Source organism: Capra hircus, chromosome 8 (assembly GCF_001704415.2).
Source record: "Capra hircus breed San Clemente chromosome 8, ASM170441v1, whole genome shotgun sequence".
Lineage (NCBI taxonomy): Eukaryota > Metazoa > Chordata > Mammalia > Artiodactyla > Bovidae > Capra > Capra hircus.
This window is the reverse complement of record NC_030815.1, coordinates 9,892,636-9,914,886: the sequence shown is the minus strand read 5'-3', so window position 1 is coordinate 9,914,886 and position 22,251 is coordinate 9,892,636. Positions and strand designations below refer to the sequence as shown.

The 22,251-nt window shown below is 44.4% G+C and overlaps 1 protein-coding gene across 3 annotated transcripts in view; it reads left to right on the top strand.

The window, feature by feature from the left end:
- EXTL3 (exostosin like glycosyltransferase 3) overlaps window positions 1-22,251 on the top strand; it is a 132,661-nt gene that overhangs the window by 50,274 nt on the left and 60,136 nt on the right. The window contains exon 1 of one of the 3 annotated variants that reach the window (XM_018051858.1): window positions 21,815-21,920. The exons of 1 other annotated variant lie outside the window; for it this stretch is intronic. The gene's annotated coding sequence lies outside the window, so the exon portion shown is untranslated. Of the gene's footprint in view, window positions 1-21,814; window positions 21,988-22,251 lie in introns of those variants that run through there. One more of the 3 variants, XM_018051860.1, reaches the window with a different exon arrangement.

Here is a 22,251-nt window from a genome sequence, read left to right as displayed (position 1 = left end):
GCAGGCAATGTGCCAGGCTTGTGCGCTTGGTCCTGCCCGAGGCTCTGCAGCCCCATGGACTGCAGCCCGCCCGTCTCCTCTGTCCGTGGGATTCCCCAGACAAGAATACTGGAGAGGGTTGCCGTTTCCTCCTCCAGCAATTCTTCCCAGCCCAGGGATGAAACCTGTGTCTCCTGTATCTCCTGCACTGCAGGCAGATTCTTCACCTGCTGAGCCATCAGGGCAGCAGTGCTTCAGAATCACCCGTGGTGCGTGTTGCAGCGCAGATCCTGGGACCCCTCCACCCCCTGCCCCACGCCCGCCACATGCACGCAGGGATTCTGATTCGGTAGGTCTGGGTGGGCATGAGAACTGCGTGTCAGATGTGCGCCGACGCGGTGCTGATGCTGCCGGTCCACAGACCACCCTTTGGGTGGCGTTGGAACCGATTGTGAGGAAAAGGCAAAGGGCTGGTGGTTGCAGGGTGGCTTGAGGTTTCTGGGGTTGTGAGGATGTGGGCATGATTGTAGGTGGAGGTGAAGGACGTAGCTGAGACAGGGAGAGGTGGGGAGGTTCGACACCCTGGAGAGAAAGGGGATGGTCAAGGAAAGAAATTCAAGGATGAGAGAAGAGGAACTGCCCCAAGAAGATGGAGGTGCCAGTGATAATGGTCCCAGGAAAAATATGAGTGGGCCGTCATGTCCTCTGTGAAAGCCAGAGCCCCCTTGAGGAAGGGGATTTGCTTGTAGCTCCCCTCTTTTTATCTCCCACCTTCCCCAGCTGCTGTTTACGTCCACCTCTCTGACTCTCCCACTGTGCCTAGGGCCCTTTGTCTCTCTGCCAACATCCTCCCAGCCCTGTCACTTCCGCATACAGATCCATAAAGAGATGACTTGCTACAGATGAATGCTCAGTAATGAATAGGCTTTCTGCAACACAAGGCATTTCAAGGATAAAGGAAAATTTCAGACAATGTTTGATCATTGTTGTTAAAATTGTGTCTCTACCACCTTCTTGCTAGACTGCCATCAAGCTGTTTGAGAGCACCCCTGGGATGTCAGTCCTTGGCATTGCAACCATAGCAAAGCACAAAAACCCAGCTCTCTCCCCTCTGCTAACCAAAGCTCACTTTCTTGTAGCCTCAGAGCCTGCAGCCAAACTAGAAAGGCTTCAAAAGTCACTTTGTATGATTTAAAAAAAAACCACCATCACCCCGGCGATAGCTGTGAGCAGCTACATGCTGGTGTGTGGCACATTATCTGAGTTCAAGACAACACAAATTTATTGAAGGCTGGTCCTAGCACAAGCGCCGGGAGAGGCACCGAGACCCAGAGATTAGAAAAATACCGTTTGGGTTCTGAGAGGCCCTTCATGTCCCTCTTTTTCCTGAGTTCTGAACCAGGTGATAGAGGAAGCAGACGGATGAAAATATCACCTTTCTTGCTGCTAACACTGGTCTGGAGGATAGAACTTGGACCCGGGGGCAAAACAGGCATCTCATTTTTTCCTCCATGAACAGAACTCTCCCTGACACATAGGCTAAGCTATGGGAAAGCAAAGGAAACTGGTTTCTCACTACTGCATGAGCAGAGATGAAGGTATATGGCCTGTGGGACAGACATCTCCAAGAGAGAAACTCAGAAGGGGCATGGGCAGTGTGTGTGTGTAGTGACCCTGTGTGTGTGTGCACACTCAGTTGTGAGTGACCCCATGGACTGCAGCCCACCAGGCTCCTCTGTCTATAGGATCTCCCAGGCAAGAATACTGGAGTGGGTTGCTATTTCCTCTGTCAGGGGATCTTCCCAACCCAGAGATCAAACCCAAGTCTCCTGCATTGCAGGGAGATTCTTCACTGTCTGAGCCACCAGGGGAGCCCTGTACCTAGTCTTATTAATCATAGAAGTACTTTTTTCTTCCTGGAGGAGGAGGAAATAAGGGAAGTGGGTCGAGAGAAGAGTAGAAGTTGTCTTCTCAGTACTGTGGACAGAGAATATTTCCTAATGTTTTTAAACAATGTTGTTTCTTTTTTTAAAAAAATATTTATGTATTTTGGCTGTGCTGGGTCTTAGTTGCGACTCACAGTGTCTTCATTGTGGCATGTGGGTTTCTTAGTTGTGACTTGTGGGATAGTTTCCCGAGCAGGGGTCAAAGCTGGGCACCCCCTGTATTGGAAATGCAGAGTCTTGGCCACTGGACCACGAGGGAAGTCCCTATTCTAAGTTCTTGGTCAAAGGAGACTAGAGAGATGGGAAGAGCTTGGTTTCTCCATCACTCTCCTGCTATATAATCTCTCTCTTTTAGTTTTGAAATAACTTTGTGTATTTTTGCCTGCACTGGGACTTGGCTGCTGCACGGGCCTCCTCTAGTTGTGCTGAGCAGGGTACTCCCTAGTTAGCGTGGCTTCTCACTGGAGTGGCGTCTCTTGTTGCGGGATGTGGGCTCGTGGGCTCGCGGGCTGCAGTAGCTGTTGCAGCTCCCGGGCCCTAAAGGGCAGGCTCTGTAGTTGTGGCACATGGGCGTAGTTGCTTTTCTGCTCTATTAGCAGGCAGCTTCTTTACTACTGAGCCACCAGGGACGCCAACCGTAAGCTCTGTTAGCCCTTGAGTTTTATAATCAGACCTCTGGCCAACTGAGGATGGGCCTGCCCTCCTGAGATAACATGTCTTGCAACTGAGAAGACAGAAGTGCCAGGGGTTATATTCCAAGCATCAAGGGCAATTGGTTCAACTTTCAGAATATCTTTCCCTCGTGTAGTGCTTCTGTGTACCTGCCTGGCAGCCAGGACACAGAAATTTCCAGCTATGCCTGCAGAGGAGTCCATAAAGAGACAGAATGGAGTCACTGATCAGATTAACCCCAGCACTGTGCTTTGCTCCGAACCAGAGGCTTATTTTTCTATTCTAGTTCTCAGCTCAAGAATGTCCAGCCGTGTTTTGCTGTGAGCCCAAAATTTAGCATCAGAATATTACATTAAAACCATGTGACCAACATAAAATTTTGTTGAATTAGAATACTCCTCCCATGATTAAATTCCAAAGGGAGTTTAAGTTCCTACCTCAAGAAGCTTAAACGAATAATTACAACCCAGTCTGAACACTGGCTTCCGCCATGGCTCAGTGGTGAAGAATCTGCCTGCATTGCAGGAGATGCATGTTCATCCCCTGGGTCAGGAAGATCTCCTGGAAGAGGGCATGGCAACCACTCCAGTATTCTCACCTGGATAATCCCCTGGACAGAGGAGCCTGTCGGGCTACAGCCCATAGGGTCGCAAAGAGTTGGACACGACTAAAGCAACTGAGCACACACACTGAGCATTTTAGGTTAAAAATAAAAACACAACATAGAGGAGGCAGGATTGATTCTATCAGAGAGAGTGGGGAAAGTATTTCATAATCAGTTCAGTTCAGCCGCTCAGTCGTGTCCGACTCTTTGTGACCCCATGAATCGCAGCACGCCAGGCCTCCCTGTCCATCACCAACTCCCAGAGTTCACTCAGACTCACGTCCATCGAGTCAGTGATGCCATCCAGCCATCTCATCCTCTGTCGTCCCCTTCTCCTCCTGCCCCCAATCCCTCCCAGCATCAGACTCTTTTCCAGTGAGTCAACTCTTCCCATGAGGTGGCCAAAGTACTGGAGTTTCAGCTTCAGCATCATTCCTTCCAAAGAAATCCCAGGGCTGATCTCCTTCAGAATGGACTGGTTGGGTCTCCTTGCAGTCCAAGGGACTCTCAAGAGTCTTCTCCAACACCACAGTTCAAAAGCATCAGTTCTTCGACGCTCAGCCTTCTTCACAGTCCAACTCTCACATCCATACATGACCACAGGAAAAACCATAGCCTTGACTAGACGGACCTTAGTCAGCAAAGTAATGTCTCTGCTTTTGAATATGCTGTCTAGGTTGGTCATAACTTTTCTTCCAAGGAGTAAGCGTCTTTTAATTTCATGGCTGCAGTCACCACCTGCAGTGATTTTAGAGCACCCAAAAATAGTCTGACACTGTTTCCCCATCTATTTCCCATGAAGTGATGGGACCAGATGCCATGATCTTTGTTTTCTGAGTGTTGAGCTTTAAGCCAACTTTTTCACTCTCCTCTTTCACTTTCATCAAGAGGCTTTTGAGTTCCTCTTCACTTTCTGCCATAAGGGTGGTGTCATCTGCATATCTGAGGTTATTGATATTTCTCCCGGCAATCTTGATTCCAGATTGTGCTTCTTCCAGCCCAGCGTTTCTCATGATGTACTCTGCATATAAGTTAAATAAGCAGGGTGACAATATATACAGCCTTGATGTACTCCTTTTCCTATTTGGAACCAGTCTAGTGTTCCATGTCCAGTTCTAACTGTTGCTTCCTGACCTGCATACAGATTTCTCAAGAGGCAGGTCAGGTGGTCTGGTATTCCCATCTCTTTCAGAATTTTCCATAGTTTATTGTGGTCCACACAGTCAAAGGCTTTGGCATAGTCTATAAAGCAGAAATAGATGTTTTTCTGGAACTCTCTTGCTTTTTCCATGATCCAGCGGATGTTGGCAATTTGATCTCTGGTTCCTCTGCCTTTTCTAAAACCAGCTTGAACATCAGGGAGTTCATGGTTCACGTATTGCTAAAGCCTGGCTTGGAGAATTTTGACCATTACTTTACTAGCGTGTGAGATGAGTGCAATTGTGCGGTCGTTTGAGCATTCTTTTGCATTGCCTTTCTTTGGAATTGGAATGAAAACTGACCTTTTCCAGTCCCGTGGCCACTGCTGAGTTTTCCAAAGTTGCTGGCATATTGAGTGCAGCACTTTCACAACATCATCTTTCGGGATTTGAAATAGCTCAACTGGAATGCCATCACCTCTACTAGCTTTGTTCGTAGTGATGCCTTCTAAGGCCCACTTGACTTCACATTCCAGGATGTCTGGCTCTAGATGAGTGATCACACCATCGTGATTATCTGGGTCGTTAAGATCTTTTTTGTATAGGTCTTCTGTGTATTCTTGCCATCTCTTCTTAATATCTTCTGCTTCTGTTAGGTCCCTACCATTTCTGTCCTTTATCGAGCCCATCTTCGCATGAAATGTTCCCTTGGTATCTCTAATTTTCTTGAAGAGATCTCTAGTCTTCCCCATTCTGTTCTTTTCCTCTATTTCTTTACACTAATGGCTGAGGAAGGCTTTCTTAACTCTTCTTGCTATTCTTTGGAACTCTGCATTCAGATGCTTATATCTTTCCTTTCCTCCTTTGCTTTTTGCCTCTCTTCTTTTCACAGCTATCTGTAAGGCCTCCCCAGACAGCCATTTTGCTTTTTCGCATTTCTTTTCCATGGGGATGGTCTTGATCCCTGTCTCCTGCACAATGTCACGAACCTCATTTCATAGTTCATCAGGCACTCTATCTATCAGATCTAGGCCCTTAAATCTATTTCTCACTTCCACTGTATAATCATAAGGGATTTGATTTAGGTCATACCTGAATGGTCTAGTGGTTTTTCCTAGTTTCTTCAGTTTGAGTCTGAATTTGGCAATAAGGAGTTCATGATCTGAGCCACAGTCAGCTCCTGGTCTTGTTATTGTTGACTGTATAGAGCTTTGGCTGCAAAGAATATAATCAGTCTGATTTCGGTGTTGACCATCTGGTGATGTCCATGTGTAGAGTCTTCTCTTGTGTTGTTGGAAGACGGTGTTTGCTATGACCCAGTACATTTTCTTAGCAAAACTCTATTAGTCTTTGCCCTGCTTCATTCCGCATTCCAAGGCCAAATCTGCCTGTTCCTCCAGGTGTTTCTTTACTTCCTACTTTTGCATTCCAGTCCCCTATAATGAAAAGGACATCTTTTTATGGGTGTTAGTTCTAAAAGGTCTTGTAGGTCTTCATAGAACCGTTCAACTTCAGCTTCTTCAGCGTTACTGGTTGGGGCATAGACTTGGATAACTGTGATATTCAATGGTTTGCCTTAGAGATGAACAGAGATCATTCTGTCGTTTTTGAGATTGCATCCAAGTACTGCATTTCGGACTCTTTTGTTGACCATGATGGCTACTCCATTTCTTCTGAGGCATTCCTGCCCACAGTAGTAGATATAATGGTCATCTGAGTTAAATTCACCCATTCCAGTCCATTTTAGTTCGCTGATTCCTAGAATGTCAACGTTCACTCTTGCCATCTCTTGTTTGACCGCTTCCAATTTGCCTTGATTCATAGACCTGACATTCCAGGTTCGTATGCAATATTGCTCTTTACAGCATCGGACCTTGCCTCTATCACCAGTCACATCCACAGCTGAGTATTGTTTTTGCTTTGTCTCCATCCCTTCATTCTTTCTGCAGTTATTTCTCCACTGATCTCCAGGAGCATATTGGGCACCTACTCCCCTGGGGAGTTCCTCTTTTGGTACCCTATCATTTTGCCTTTTCATACTGTTCATGGGGTTCTCAAGGCAAGAATACTGAAGTGGTTTGCCATTCCCTTCTCCAGTGGACCACATGCTGTCAGACCCTCCACCGTGACCTGCCTGTCTTGGGTGGCCCCACGGGCATGGCTTAGTTTCATTGAGCTAGACAAGGCTGTGGTCCTAGTGTGATTGGATTGACTAGTTTTCTGTGAGTATGGTTTCAGTGTGTCTGCCCTCTGATGCCCTCTTGCAACACCTACCATCTTACTTGGGTTTCTCTTACCTTGGGCGTGGGGTATCTCTTCACGGCTGCTCCAGCAAAGCGCAGCCGCTGCTCCTTACCTTGGACGAGGGGTATCTCCTCACCGCCGCCCTTCCTGACCTTCAACATTAGTAATAGCTTTTTAAAAATATCTTATTTTGGAAAAATTTCAAACATGCAGAGATGCTGCAAGAATAGTAAGCATTAACTCCGATTCACCAATATTAACATTTTGCTGTATTTGTTCCCTCTTTCTCCAGGTAGATACATACACACCTTTTTATTCCCCCAGCGGTGCTGGGAGGCATATGATGATCTTCATTCCTGGACCAGGGATGGAACACTTGTCCCCTGCAGTGAAAGCATGGAGTTTTAACTGCTGGACCACCAGGGAAGTTCCCCTTAACATACACACACACTATTATTTTTATTAATTTTGCTGAAACATCTTAAAGTTGCAGACATCATCATACTTTGCCCCTAGATACCTCAGGATGTCTCACTTAAGGACAAGGACCTTTTGGGACTTCCTTGGTGATCCAGTGCTTAAGACTCTGAGCTTTCAATGCAGAGAGTGTGAGTTTGATCCCTGCTTGGGGAACACTAAGATCCCACATAGCTCGTGTCATGGATTCACAACATATAATATTGTTTTAGTGCTATTATTATATGGTAAAGGGTCTTTTGTCTAATTTTATTGCTTGTTCAAAAAATGTATTTTATAGCACATTTTTTCCAGTGTATGAAGAGCCTCTAACCCAGGGTTTCACATTACATTTACTTGTTATGTTTCTTTATTCTCCTTTGATCTAGAACATTTCCTCAGCCCGCCCCTCCCTCCTTCCTTTTTTCCCCCCCATGATATTGACATTTTTAGAATATAGGTCAGTGTTCTGGTAGAATGTACCTCAGCATGGGTTTATTTGATTGTTACCTTGTGGTTAGATTGCCTCATACTTTCTTTTTCCCTTTGAAATAATTTCAAACTTACATAAAAGTCAGAATTATACAGAGTTTTGCAACTTCTTTTTTGTAAGTTCCAAATGATTCTTCTCCAGAGTCACCAATTTTTAAGATTTTATCACATTTACACTTGTCTTACCATTTTCTCTTTCTCTTCCTCTCCCTGTATGTGTATTTTTATGCGTGTATAGAGAGTAGTTAAAGAGTCTGAACCAGTTAAAATAGTATCATCTTGTAAGTAACAGCTTTTAAATTTTTAATTCTTTAAAAGATACTTATTTATTTGGCTGTGTTGCGCCTTAGTTGCAGCGCTTGGGATCTTCACTGTGCCGTCCCTGAGCTTCCGCTGTACTGCCCAGATTCCCTAGTTGTGGCCTGTGGATTCCAGAGCTTGGGGGCTCAGTAGTTGTGGTGCGCTGGCTTAGTTTCTCCATGGTATGTGGATTCTAGTTCCTTGACCAGGGATTGAACCTGCGTCCCCTGCATTACAAGGCAGATTCTTAACCACTGGACCACCAGGGAAGTCCCAATTTTTAAATTTTAAATTAAAATTGTGTATATTTAAGGTGCACAACATGACCTGGTATGCACATACATAGTAAAATGGTTATAATAGTCAAGCTAACCAACATATTCATTTAATCACCCTGGAATTGTTAACCTTTTATTGTGGTGAAATCTAACCTCTTAGCAAATTTCCAGTATTCAGTCCAGTGTTATTGACTGCAGCCATCATGCTGTACACTAGATCCCCAGACTTGGTCATCTTGCAACTTTGTACCCTCTGACTGACATCTCCTGTTTCCCCCACCTCCACACGTCTGGAAACCACCATCTCATTCTCTGTTTCTCCATATTTGATATCATTAGGTTTCACATATAAGTGAGATCATGCTTTTTTTTTTAAAATTTCTGTATCTGGGCTTATTTCACTTAGCATAATATCCTCTGGGTTCATCCATGTCACAGAAGTCAGGGATTTTTTTCTTCTTCTTTTTTTTAAAAAAATATTTCTTTGGATGTGCTGGCTCTTAGTTGAGACACTTGGGATCTTTAGTTGTGGCATGTGGGATCCAGGTCCCTGACCAGGGAGCGACCCCAGGCGCCCTGCATTGGGAGTGCAGAGTCTTAGCCACTGGACCACTAGGGAGGTCCTTCTTTTAAAGGACCTGAATATAGTTCCACTGTGTGTATCCATCAGCGGATGATTAGGTTGTTTCCATATCTTGGCTATTGTGCGTAGCAGTGTAGCAAACATGGGAGTACAGATTTCTCTTCAAGGTACTAACTTCATTTCCTGGTGGGCATATACCCAGAGTACGGTAGTTCTGTTTTTTGTTTTTTTTTAAGAATCTCCGTACTATTTTCCATATGGCTGTATGACTTCACAGTCTCAACAACGGTATGCAAAGTTTCCCTTTGTTCCACGTCTTTGGCAACACTTTCTTTTTGATGGTAGCCATCCTAACAGGTGTGAAGTGACTTCTCATTGTGGTTTTGATATGCATTTCCCTGATGATTGATGATGTTTGGTGCCTTTCTTGTACTTGTTGATGATTTGTCTTTGGAAAAATGTTCAGGTCTTTTCCCCATTTTATTTATTTATTTATATTTTATTTTATTTTTTTTTCCCATTTTTTATTTGGGTTTTTTTTTTGGTCACTGAGTTGTAGGAGTTCTTTATATATTTTTTACTTTAACCTTTATCAGATATATGGTTTGAAAATATTTTCTCCTAATCTGTAGGTAGCTTTTTCAATGTATTGTTGCCTTTGCAGTGCAGAAGCTTTATAGCTTGTTTATTTTTGCTTTTGTTGCCTGAGTTTTTGTTGTCATGTAAGTGATAGCTTTTTGAAAAAATTCTTGAGGAGTGAAGAAGCTTTCCAGTTGGATGAAACAACTTGGGCGTGGGAAGGGAATTAAAACCAAAGGGATCAGCATGTCAGAAACATAAGCCAGTGTGTGTATGATATAGCTGGTGAAGAGTCAATATTTTAGAGTAACCAGGATGGGGGAGAAGGGACCAGGAAAACAGCTGGACTTTGTTCCATATGGAAAAAAGAGATGTTGATGGTGTTAAAGCAAAGAGATGACATGATCAGATTTAATTTCTAGAGAACTTAACTGCAGGGCAATTTGGAGGAGAAAGGGTAAAGCCGTGCAACAAAGTGGACATTGCATTAGGCCAGATGGTGACGAAGGCCTGAGGAAGGGGATGCAGGGGAGTGTTTGTTGAATTCCAATTATGTGCTGGCCAATTCTGCACATGGTAGCTCATTTAACTATCACAAAACCCAGAGGTCAGAGAGGTTAAGTAACTTGGCCAAGAACAATCATTGTCAGCTTATGGTATGGTTAATATTTGAACCCAGGCTCATGTGACTCTAAAGCCCACTCTGAGCTACCACAGCATCACGAAGGATGGAGCAGGACTGACAGGATTCTGGCTCTGATAGCCAGCTGGACACAGTGGGCAAGCAAGGGAGACAGGACAGATAACAGCCGGTGTTAATAATGGAAATGGTTATAGGGAAGAGAAAGAATTGGAGTGGATGGAGAAAATGATGACTTTGTTAACAGGCTCTATGAATTCGATTTCGAAGCCTTGGTTTTTTTAACCCCCCTGGGACAAGGTATCTAGAGAGTAGTTTGGCTCAAGAGCTCAGAAGAAAGGTCTAGGTTATAAGCAGACATGTGGCTACTGGAGTTTTGACTGCCTTCGGTCAGGAGTGTTGAATGAGAGCAGAAGATGGCTGAGGGCAGGGTCATGGGCACGTGAACACGTATAGGGTGGTGGAGAAAGAAGAGCTAGTGAAAGAAAAGAGTGGTGGGAGAGCTAAAATGGGACCGTTTCAAGAAAGTGGGTGTCTAGGACTACCGTGTATTCCGCAAAAGGGTTCCAAAAGGAAACGATTCATCGGGATTAGTGACTAAGGACCTCACTGGTTACCTTTGTGAGAACAATTTCAGTAGATTGGAGCCTTCTTGGGTTCAAAGAGTGGATGGTGGTAGAGAAAGTGGACACAGAGTAGCGATTATTCTTCTAAGGATTTTAGCTGGACTTCCCTGGTGGTCCAGTAGTTAAGAATCCGCCTGCAGTTCCCATGTTCTTATTCCTTGGTTCCATGCTGACCCAGTTGTAGAACTCAGACCTACCCTGGATCTTTTTCTCTTGAATTTTCCCCAAAATCACTCATACAAGGCATTTGTACAAGTGTCAGGTATTACTGAGGGCTTAGGGGATTTTATATCCTTAGCAACACAACAATGTAAAGCCCAGTAATAGATATTTCTATTTTAAACATACTTTCAGTTTCCTGATCCCTGGAGCTCTCTCCCTAAGCTTGAACCTCCCACATTGTTGTTTGAGCCTCATCTCTCTTTACTGCCCCACCCACCCCCATTTCATCTTCTCTTTGCTCTTTCAGTCCTCATTTTATTGGTCTCTCTCTCTTTTTTTCAAATGTCAATCTGTTTAGCTATCTCTTTGTTTCAGTTTTATTGTAAGGCTAGCTTTCTTCTTTCGTATTTCAGGTGTTCATATGAAGTATCTTCCCTTAAGGCATTTTCTGTCCCTAAGAGGAGCCCTGGCATCAACTGCTAAAATAATGATTTTGCATCCCAGTGTTTACGTTGTTGTTGTTCAGTTTCCAAGTCATGTCTGACTCTTCGTGACACCATGGACTACAGCACGCCAGGCCACCCTGTCCCTCACCACCTCCTGGAGTTTGCCCAAGTTCATGTCCATTGAATTGGTGATGCCATCCACCAATATTTATAGATAGGTTTAAAAGTTGGACGAGGGAATTTAGCAGAGATCCTGTCTGACCTGCCTTCTTAGTGCAGTAGGAAGCCCATCAGTCTCATAAAAGAGATTCTGTCTGTTGCTTCTGTTTTCTCTGTGAATGTAAGACATGCTCCTCCGTTGACGTAAGGATGGGCGTAGTTAGGATCTGACAGCCGTGATGAGGGAGTCTGTCAATAGAAATTAACCAGCTTTCTAAAATATTATATTCTATTTACATAGGACGATATTCCTTTAACTAAAGCCTGCAGACTTGTAAAACTGCTTCCTTTGCTAGAGCTGGATTTTTCAGTTTACTGAGTACTCTGGTCAACATGAGAGAAGCAGAAGAAGCAACGGAGAAGGAAGAAGTCAATGTAAGCAAACTGAAGGCAGGATAATGGACATCATAGACCTCGCTAATCCTTTCTCTCTCCCAACATCCGTATGAACACACTTTAAGCCTTTGTGGCATTGTGCTGGGGCCAGAGACCTGTTCATCTGGCAGCCGAAAAAGGAGTTGCATGAGCTATTTATTGTTCTGTAACACGTTACCTCACACTTCGTCATTTAATACACAGCTATTTATTATGTCTCAGTGTCTGTAGGTCAGGGATTCAGCAGCTGCCTAGCTGGGCGGTTCTGGCTCAGGGTCTTCCATGAGGCTGAACTCATCCAAAGGCTTGACTGGGGCTGAGAGGCCTGCCCCCTGTGTCACTCACCTGCCTGTGGGCAGGAAGCCTCGGTTCCCATCACAAGGACCTCTCTGTCATGTTACTCGTGACACGGCAGCTGGCGTCTTGCAGAGGGAGGGATGGAAGAATGAGAGAGCGACCATGTGGCAGCTGAACAGCCTTGTACGACTCAGTCTCAGGAGTGACGTGCCATCGCTTTTCCTGTGTTCTCTGGGTCATACAGACCATCCCTGGTACCCTGGTGTGGGAGGGGCCCACAAGGGTGTGAATACCAGGGGGCAGGGATCACTGAGGATGTATTGGAGGCCTGCTACCACAGGAGTCTTTTCACAAATGTCTTCTGAGTGTGTCTGTGTGGGCTCATGCTTAATTCATTTTAAAAATTGAGGTATGATTGCTTTACAGTGTTTTGTTTCTGCTGTACAACAAATTGAACCAGCCATATGTGTACATATATACCCCCTCCCTCTGGAACCTTCTTCCCGCCACCGTCCAGCCCACCCCTCAGGTCATCACGGAGCATGGAGCTGGGCTTCCTGGGCTACACAGCGGCTTCCCACTGGCTGGCTGCTTTACACATGGTAGCTGTGCACGTCAGTGCCAGTCTCCCAGTCCACTCCATCCCCTCCTCCCTCCCACTCCGTGTCCACACATCCGCTCTCTGCATCTGCGTCTCTGTTCCTGCCCTGCCAATAGGTTCATCTCGTGAAGGAGTATCTTCAGTTAATTGACTTTTGGATTTACTGGACTAGTAAGATATAAAATAACTGGTAATGGTGGGGGGCAAAATAGGTATGTTTCAGTCTTTTGTCACATGAGGAAGATAAAAAGCTGCCGTGTACCATTACTATAATTCCATAAAAATAAGTTTTAACTCAAGAAAAGGGAAAGGACATAATCTCAAAGTAAAGGACAAAATAAACTGTAAGAATAATAATTATTATTATTAGGTAATAACTTCAATAAAGTAAATTGAATAAATTTAGCTTTACTAAAAACTCAGTACCTTGCCTTTGCTTATCTCATTTAACTGTGGACTGATGAAAACTCCATTCTACCTACAAACTGTTAGTCAGAAACCACAGAGACAGACACAGAATGTCTCTAGAGATGACTATGAGAATCATGTAGAAACATATAGTCCATTCAAAGTAAGTGAAAACAGAAGAAATAGAAATGCTTAATAATACATAGAGATAGCAGTTTTATAAAATTGTGCTTATGAGCTGGAAGGAAGCCACAGAATTGGCAGTTATTTAAGTTACCAATTTTTGTGAGTTTTTTTTTTTTGCTAAATTGTGTTCCCACTGATATTTACTTGTTTATTATTTGTTAATTAAGTATGAAATATAAGGAAATATTGAGAATCTTTGCAACATAGTTAAATGTACATAAAAATAATACAAGCGCATGTAGTATTTGAACTTTTAAAGGATTTTCATAATTAGCATATTTCATATGTGGTTAAAGTATTTTTGGATTATTTACATCACTTATGTCAGCCATCCTTTTTCTAAATAATCACCTCTTCACTTTATAAATAGGCTTTTCTTTATAACCTACATAGTATAACAATGGGTGTCCCTTTGTAACAAGAGGATGAAATATCGGATATATTCTGTTAGAGATGAGTTTGGGTTGTTAGTTTCGGCCTCAGAATTGACGTATTTGTTGACGTGTGGTCACACTTCCATTCGGTTCCATTTTTTGACCTGTGGCATAGCAGTTGCGAGGCTTCGGAGGCTTGGGTTGGGGAAGGGGTCAGTGATTATTTTGTTTTGGAATTGACTGGGTCCACTAGCATCATGTTCTTACCATTTAGTGTGAGAATTAATATTTAGGAATATTTGGGAAAATAGTATTTCTCTTTAAAATCTTGTTACAAACCTTCATGAATTGGTTTAAAAAATCTCCACATTTTTCTTTTGAAAATCTGGTTGGCAGAAACTACTGTTTTTTATTTTTAATACCTAAATTCATATGTTATTTAAAAGTTACATGTTTTTAAAGTTTTGAGCAAGATTACATTCAGAAATTGCACTTTCAATTTTGATTTTCCAGCCAGATTGGTCAAGTAAGAAGCTAATTGATGTTCTTTAAGTACTTCTGAGACACTTGGCTAATTTTCAGTTGGAATGCCTTGTTTACAGGAAGAATTTATAAGTGGAAGCGGTGAGCAGTTGATTTGCTGAATCTTTGTGTAATGATAACTTTTGGTATTAGGACCATCTTGGTCATGGAGCTGCCTACAGACGTGACACTGGAACTCAGCCATTAGTGACTCAGCCTGACTTGTCTTTTTTTCTGCTTATAGATCTCATTACCTTAAGTTCTTCAATTAGGCATTCATGCCATGCCGTGGCACGTTCTGCTTAACTAGGCTTGTTTTCACTACTGACTGTCCTAATAGGGCATGTGTTAGGGGCCTGTATATTAGCCTTTGGGAACATCTGTAGCACTATTTGGAACTTTCAGGAGCAAGCTTAGGAAATTCTGATCGCATTTTAAGATGCACTGAATGTTCAAAAGCTGTGCTGACAACGTAAACAGAGAGTAAAAACTCACAGGAGAGGGGGCTTCCCAGGTGGTCCGGTGGTTAAGACCCTGTGCTTCCAATGCATGGGGTGGGGAACTAAGACCCAGTGTGGCCTCACGACATGGCCAGAAAAAAGAGAAGAAGAAAAAAAAGAAAAGGAAGAAGGGAACTTAAAGACAGATCTGTTATATTTGAGGGACATATGTGTGTGCTCAGTTGCTCAGTCGTGTGTGACTCTTTGTGACCCCACTGACTGCAGCCTGCCAGGCTCCTCTCTCCATGGAATTTTCCAGGCAAGAATACTGGAGTGCATTGCCATTTCCTACTCCAATTTGAAGGACAGAAGCTATTGTTTTTGTTTTTTTTTTTTCTTCTTTGGTCATACAGCTTGTGGGATGTTCATTCCTGGACAAGAGATCGAACTCATGCCCCTTGCATTGGAAGCATGGAATCTTAACCATTGGACTGCTAGGAAAGTCTAGACAATAGCTAATTTTTAGAATGTTAATTGGTCATTACAGATTACATGTCTTATGTAGATGACTAGTTTCATATCAGGCTAAGCTTCCTGATGTGAAACTAGTACAAAACTTTATTATAATTTTTAAAATTTTCATTGGAGTACAATTGATTTACAGTGTTGTGTTAGTTTTATGTGTACAGCAAAATGAATTAGTTATACAGATACTTGTATCCACTCTTTTTCTAAATCAGTAGACTCTTTGCCCATATAGACTATTACTGAATCCTGAGTAGGGTTCCTTGTGCTATCCAGTAGATTCTTATTAGCAAAACATTTTTCACAGCCACATGCAAGGTAGCGAGGAAATGAATTAAATCCTCATTTTGATAATAATATGTGCTTTGTTTTGGAGCTCAGTTTAACTCAGTATTCTTACTACAAATTAGCCGTGAACTGCTCAAACCATTCCTCCTTTTGCCAGATTATTAAAAAAAAAAACAAAAAAACCCCCAAAAAACCAGCCTCCTTTAAAAGGTAACATCAAAGCAAGGACTTTTGGGTTGAGTCATTTAGCAGGCTAAAGAATGCCATCCTTGGAGCCTCCGAAGATGACCTTTTGTCTTTCTGGCATTGATGGACCAAAGGGAAGAGTAACCTTGGGACTCTAATCTAGAAATTGTCATGCATTGTTCTAAATATAAGCCACAAAACTGCTCAATCATTTATATATAGAAAAGATCTTGAGTGGTGGTTGTCAGCACTTTCTTCTAAAGTCAAAGCATTACAGAGAGAACAAGTTCTTATCTGACTTAAACTCACTGATAATTCCTGAATCATGCCATTTGAAGGTTGCTGGGGGTCACCAATGGCTTGGTTGTGATTGATCTAGAAGTCTTGCTGAGTGGATTGCGAGTCTGGCCATCATCGTGGGAAGTGACCACTGGTGTCTGCCTCCCTCTTAGGGAGTAACTTTAATCATTACTTTCCATAGGACTAAAATCCCCTTCTCCTGGGTATTAACATTTTGGGGAAACTAGGTAATCAGTGGGGACCCACTGACACAGCATTTTGCTGAAAATTTTAAACAATTTCCTGGTATAACAACACAGTCTTGCTTAGTATAATTTGTCAGGTTATATGCATTTTACATTTCTCTGACACCTATAACTCAAACTAATTCCCTTGTGAAAAAAAATAAGTGCTTACCATTCTTCTTCAGACAGCTAATTTTTAAATCTTCTTTATCATTTCTCCATTTAAAATCAGATGCCTTAGTTAAATTGCAACATGCAATTCATGTTGACATTTTCAGTATTTCTCTCTCACTGCAATGCAGTTGACTTGTTAAAATTTCAGATTCCAGGATCAGACTGTTATGTTTGGATCCAAATCCTGCCAACGCCACCTACCAGCTGTGTGATTTGGACAAGTTGCTTAACCTCTCTGGGCTTCAGTTAACTCATCTGAGAATGGGAATCATAATGGGACTTACTGTGTAGGGTTTTACAGGAACTAAATGAGATAATACATGCCACAAACAGAAACCTATTCAAACTAGTTTAAATAAGTAAGATTTCCTTTTTTGAAATCATAGGGCTACCTGGGACTTCGCAGGTGGATCAGTGGTAAAGAATCCAAAGCAGATGTGGGTTCGATCCCTGGGTTGGGAAGATCCCCTGGAGAAGGAAATGGCAACCCACTCCAGTATTCTTGCCTGGGAAATCTCATGGACAGAGAAGCCTGGCGGGCTACAGTCCATGGGGTCTGAGTCGGACATGACTGAGCAACTAAGCAGCAAGGCTACATGAGCAATCTGAGGGATACCCAGTGACAGGTGGGGTGCATGCATACCAGAGCTGGTGCGTAAGCAGCCTCTGGGGCATCTCACTCCATCTCCCGCAGGTTTGTTTTGCTTCCTTGTGTTGTGTTGGCTCATTTTTCTGCAGACCAGTTTTCTTGGTTTATCACTGTGCATATGTCCAGAAATCCTTTGCCCCAAATCTGTGCAGTTTATTGAATGAAGCACTTCATCACCTGATTCAGCTTCGCGGTGTCAACTTTCCAGGTCCAGTCAGCTGGGGCTGGAGGGGAGGTGGCTCTTCTGGAGATTGACGGATGGACAGGGTTTAGTGTCTCTGAGAAGGTGGTGGGGGTGGGCTGAGCAATGACTGGCATCTCTAGCATAATCATAGTGACAAAGTTCAAGGGTGATTAAAGGCTTCCTGCCTTGACCTTTACTTATTTTTTTAAAAACATTCAAAAGTGAAGGATAATATCCACATAGAAAACGACACATATAATAATCGTACAACTTGATGGATTTGGATAAACTGAACATACCTCTGGAACCACACCCAGCTCAAGAGATAGAACAAGCACCCACAGAGCCCCTTTTGCTCCCCTCTAGTCACTACTCCTTAAGAGATTAGTTTTGCCTGTTTTTTATACTTTCTATAAATGGGATCATAGCCTGTATATTTTCGTGTCCAGTTTCTCTTGCTTAACATTGAGACATTCGTCAGTATTGTTGTGTATGTTTGCAAAGCATTCATTCTCATTGTTGTATTCCATCGTGTTGTATTCCATGCTGTTTAGCCTGTCATTGCATATTTCCGTAGTTAATTCCTAGTGGTGCAGCCCTGGTTTTGTTGAACGTGTACATGTTAGCACTGATTATTTTTACCATCAGAGGCTTATACAGGGTGTGGTAAATTATCATCTATTACATGTAACTGGATTGATGATCTCTTACGGATGAATATTGTTATGCTTTCTCTCTGGTGATTACTCATCTTTTTAAGTTGTGACTTTCAAGGTATGAGGGCAGAATCATGTTTTAGATATTTTGCATATATGAAAGAACTTTGCATACACTTTGATAAGTGCTTAGCTATTTATTTTCTGATTTTTTCAAAAATCTTTTTTGTTTTATACTGGAGTATAGCTGATTAACAATGCTGTGATAGTTTCAGGTGCGCAGCAGAGTGACTCAGCCATATATATACATATATCCATTCTCCCCAAACTCTTCTCTCATCCAGCTACCATGTAACATAGCTATTTACTGATAGGATGAAAGAATGAACAAATGAATGAATGGTATATGCCTCCTTCTTTTCTGGGAGCAAGTCCTATTTACAGGAGAAGCTCCATGTACTATATTTAGACAAGGCTGACCTGCTGCTTAGCCAAGGTTGATTGATCGAGGGGTGGACATGGGACCCAAGTGAGGCCAGCCATGTCTCTTCTGGAATTTAAAAGCTGGAACCAAAGACAGTGAGCACGGCTAAGTCCCTATGACCATGATCTAGAAAGAAGACTCATAGGCTCCTGCTAGTTGGTGCCAAAGGCACACTGAATTCTATTCTCTGATTCCTTGAACCGGATAAAAAGATCTACATATATGACTGTTAAATAGCAATGCAAAACTGTTTTGATCAAGTTCCAAAGTGCAAAAATATACTGTAAAAGGTATACAATATGGAGAGATCGGTGAAGACGAGCTTCATTGTGTGCCCTGTTGCCTTGGCTTTCTTGCTCGAGGGAGCTGCTGTGAATGTAATTGTATTTCCTAAGTCAGAAATTGCAATGGTTAAGGCAGCAGTCCAGGAGAAGAGTCGTGATGACTTGAACCTGGGAATTAAGTGTGTGACTGTAGAGTAGAGATAGTAGACATCTTGCAGATCGAGGCTTTAAGCCTTGAAGATGGATTTCACATGCATGTAAAGAGAGACGTTGAAGATGATGCCAGGGGAGTTCCCTGCTGGTCCAGTGGTTAGGACATGGTGCTTTTACTGCTGTGAGCCAGGTTCAATCCCTGGTCGGGAAACTAGGATCCTGAAAGCCCCGAGGTATAGCCAAAAAAAAAAAAAAAAAAAAAAAGATGATGGCAGGTTTTGAATTTCTGTGTTAGGTAAGAATGAGTGCATGTGTGCGTGCTAAGTCGCTTTAGTCATGTCCGAGTCTTTGGGAATCAGTAAATAAGGGGATTTGAGGAGAGTATAGAGGGAAGGGATAAAGATGAGTTCAGTGTGGAAGCATAAGTTTAAGGGCCTGGCGAGACAGCCAGATTGTTCTGGTCCAGAATGTTGACTCTGGAGCTGGGAGAGTTGGGAGTCGCATCTGTGATTACTTGGTGCCTTATTCTGTGATCTTGGGCACCTTCTTTATTTAGTCTCTTTTCTTTTTAAAGATTTTTTTGTTGTGGACCATTTTTAAAGTCTTGAATTTGTTACTTCTGTTTTATGTTTTGGTTTTTCGGCTGAGAGGCATGTGGGATCTTAGCTCTCTGACCAAGGATCGAACCCACACCCTCTACATTGGCAAAATCCTAACCACTGAACCACCAGGGAAGGCATGCTTTAGCCTCTTTGCATGTCAGTTCCCTATCAGTAAGCTGATTTCACCCTGCAAGGATTGAAATGAGACAGTGCTTTACAAAGGGTTGAGCATATTGCCTGGCAATTAAGTATTCATGAAATAGGTATTCACAGGATGGTGATGGTATGGTGATGTCTCGAGTGCAGTTGGAAAACAGACTGTGGCGATGCAGTGAGGGATCTGCTTCAAGGTAGAGATAATGCTCAGAAGAGACAGTGGGGAGGAAAAGAAAGGAGCCCAGGGACTTTCTTGGTGTTCCTGTGGTTAAGATTCTGAGCTTCCTTTGCAGGAGGCGTGGGTTGGATCTCTGATTAGGGAATTTTCCATATGCCCTGTAGTGCCCCCTTCCCCCCCAAAAAAAGCCCAGGTCATAACTAGTTAGTGAGATGAACTGTGTGAGAGGAAGAAATAGTGGGAGAGGAGAGACTCATAGGACCCACAGGAGGCAGGTGCTCAGGAGCACCTGGGGTTCCGGGGATGTCGAGACTTCACCACATTTTGGTTGCATATCCTTTTTCTGCCTAAATCTTGAACTGTTGTTGGAATCAAGTAAGTTGACATTTGGGGCAGCAATGTGTTAAGTCACTTAGGTGGAGAAGTTGTCTGGGCTGAGTCCTCCGGGAAGAAGCTACCTGCAGGTCCTCTCTTGTCCGCGGGCATACGAGCCAGCTCCTGGTGATGAACCAGTACCTGGTGAACCAGCCCTGGCTTCTGTTGCATCTCCTACCACACTGCCAGCCTTCCGCCTGCTGTCACAGACCTCTGGAGGAGAGTGAAGATGAACTGTTAAAAAAAAAAAAAAGGACAACTTTAGGCTACTCATAATATTTGGGCAGCAGTTTTCCCTATTTTTATTTCTTGCCATGCTTTTGACTTTTAAAGCATTTTGATGTTTGCTTCCTTGCCTGCAGCCTTCTTGAACAAAACTGGCAAAAGCTAGAAAGGGGTTGTTTTTGCACATATATGATGGTGGTGAGACTTTGAAGGTTTGACTTTGTTGTTTGTAATAAAGGGAAAAGAAGAGAGAACTGTGTGGTGAGGGATAAGGAAGGAGATGTCAGGAAAGAGAGAAGAAAAGCGGGATCAGAAAAAGGAGGGGCTGATAGGTATGGAGGGAGGAAGTGTGCTCTCTGGAAAACAGGTTGCTAGGTTTTTAAGAATCTTTGGCCCAAACTGTCCCCTATGGGAAACATCAATCTTTCAGGGCTTTGTCCGGCCTCTGGGCTCCCCCAAGAAGGGTGTGTGGATGAAACAGGGCTGCTGTGAGTGGTCTCAGGGGCTTTAGCTCCTCTAAGATACAGACCACCCAAGCACCGGGATCCCAGCCAGCAGCTTCTTCGGGTCCTGGTGTTTCCGGTTCCCTGGACTAGAAGCCCCGCCTTTTGGAAATTAGAAACGTTTTTAAAAAGTTGAAGCAAATTTGATCTTAGCTCATATTGCAGTTATAGATTTTAAATAATGACTTAAACTCATTTTTGAGTGACCAGTAATGATCAGGTCTATCTTGCATGATTGGTGGAGTTCCTTCTTTTTCTTGGGGGTCGTTTTGGTCACTGCCTCCTGTACAGTGTTGCGAACCTCCAGCCACTCTGTCTTCCACATCCAGCGTCCTTATCCCACTCCCAGCATTTTTCCCCGAAAAGCCTTGTCTTGACTTTGCAAGTGTGAAGGTTGACAAATCTCTTAAGAGTTGTAGGATGTGTGCACTTTTCCATTCCGAGAGGTTGGCTCTTAAGTATTTCAAACAGCTTTGCCTTTTCCTCCCGGTTGTGGCTGATCACGCCAACACGACTGGACTAAGGCATTGTTTCTGCAAAGCCCCTGGATTTTTCCCCTAGGCATTCTTGCCGTCTGGCCTTTTCTTTGTTGTTAAATATTCAGTGTTTCCCAACTCCAGACCTTTTCGGAGACCGTCAGCTCATTTAAGAAGGCCTTTTCTGTGGGGACAGTTTAGTTTTAGATCTGAAGTTCAATGTCTGAGGCTCTGGAGTCGGAACGCGTTCCAGGACCGGCGGAGAGCTTTGGCTCTGCACCCCCCGGAGAGGTTTTCTGGAAAGAGTTGGGGCACTGGCAGGAGGCGGGTCTGAGGGCCGAGAGAGGCAGGCCCACGCTTCTTCTCCACCGGCGGCTCCCACAATCCCCGGCGCCGCCGCTCGCGGACCCTGGCGAGCCCGGCTGCGGGGGTCCGAGGCCTCCGAGGCTCTTCGGGCGCGGTCGGCGGAGCCGCTGAAGCCCTCGCCCCGCCCCTTCTGCCCTCGCCCCCCCACCCCCGGACCCCAGGCTCGCGAGCGCCTGGGTTCGGCCATTTCCGGCGCTGCGCACTTCGGCAAGTTCCGCCGGCACAGGTCGGAAATGGCTGCTCGCCAGCAGGGGGAGCGGAGGATTCGGCGCGGCCTGGAAGGCGGGCTGCAGGCGGCGAGAGCGGCTTTTGGGAACCCGAGTCTCGCGCAGGCGGCAACGGCGAGCCGCTGAACTGGAAGCCGGTAGGACTCCTGGCGGCGGCGGAGGGAGCCCCGAGCAGCCGGGGCGGCGGCCCGGAAGAGGCTCGTGGTAGGGACCCCGGGGCCGGCCGCGAGAGCCGGGCACCGGGCTGGACCGGGTCTGGCTGCTCTGGGGTCGCGGGAGCCGGGCGGGGAACTGCTGCCCTGCGTGGCGGGGGCGTGCAGCCGCGGAGTAGGCCTTCCCAGACGTCTCGGGGGCCCGGGAGAGGACCTCTGGGGCCTTAGGCACCAGCGAGGAGGGTAACCGGTAACGGGCCCCACCCTGGGGGTACAGGGAGCTCTAAACGCGGCCTCCCCACCCCCACACGCCCCC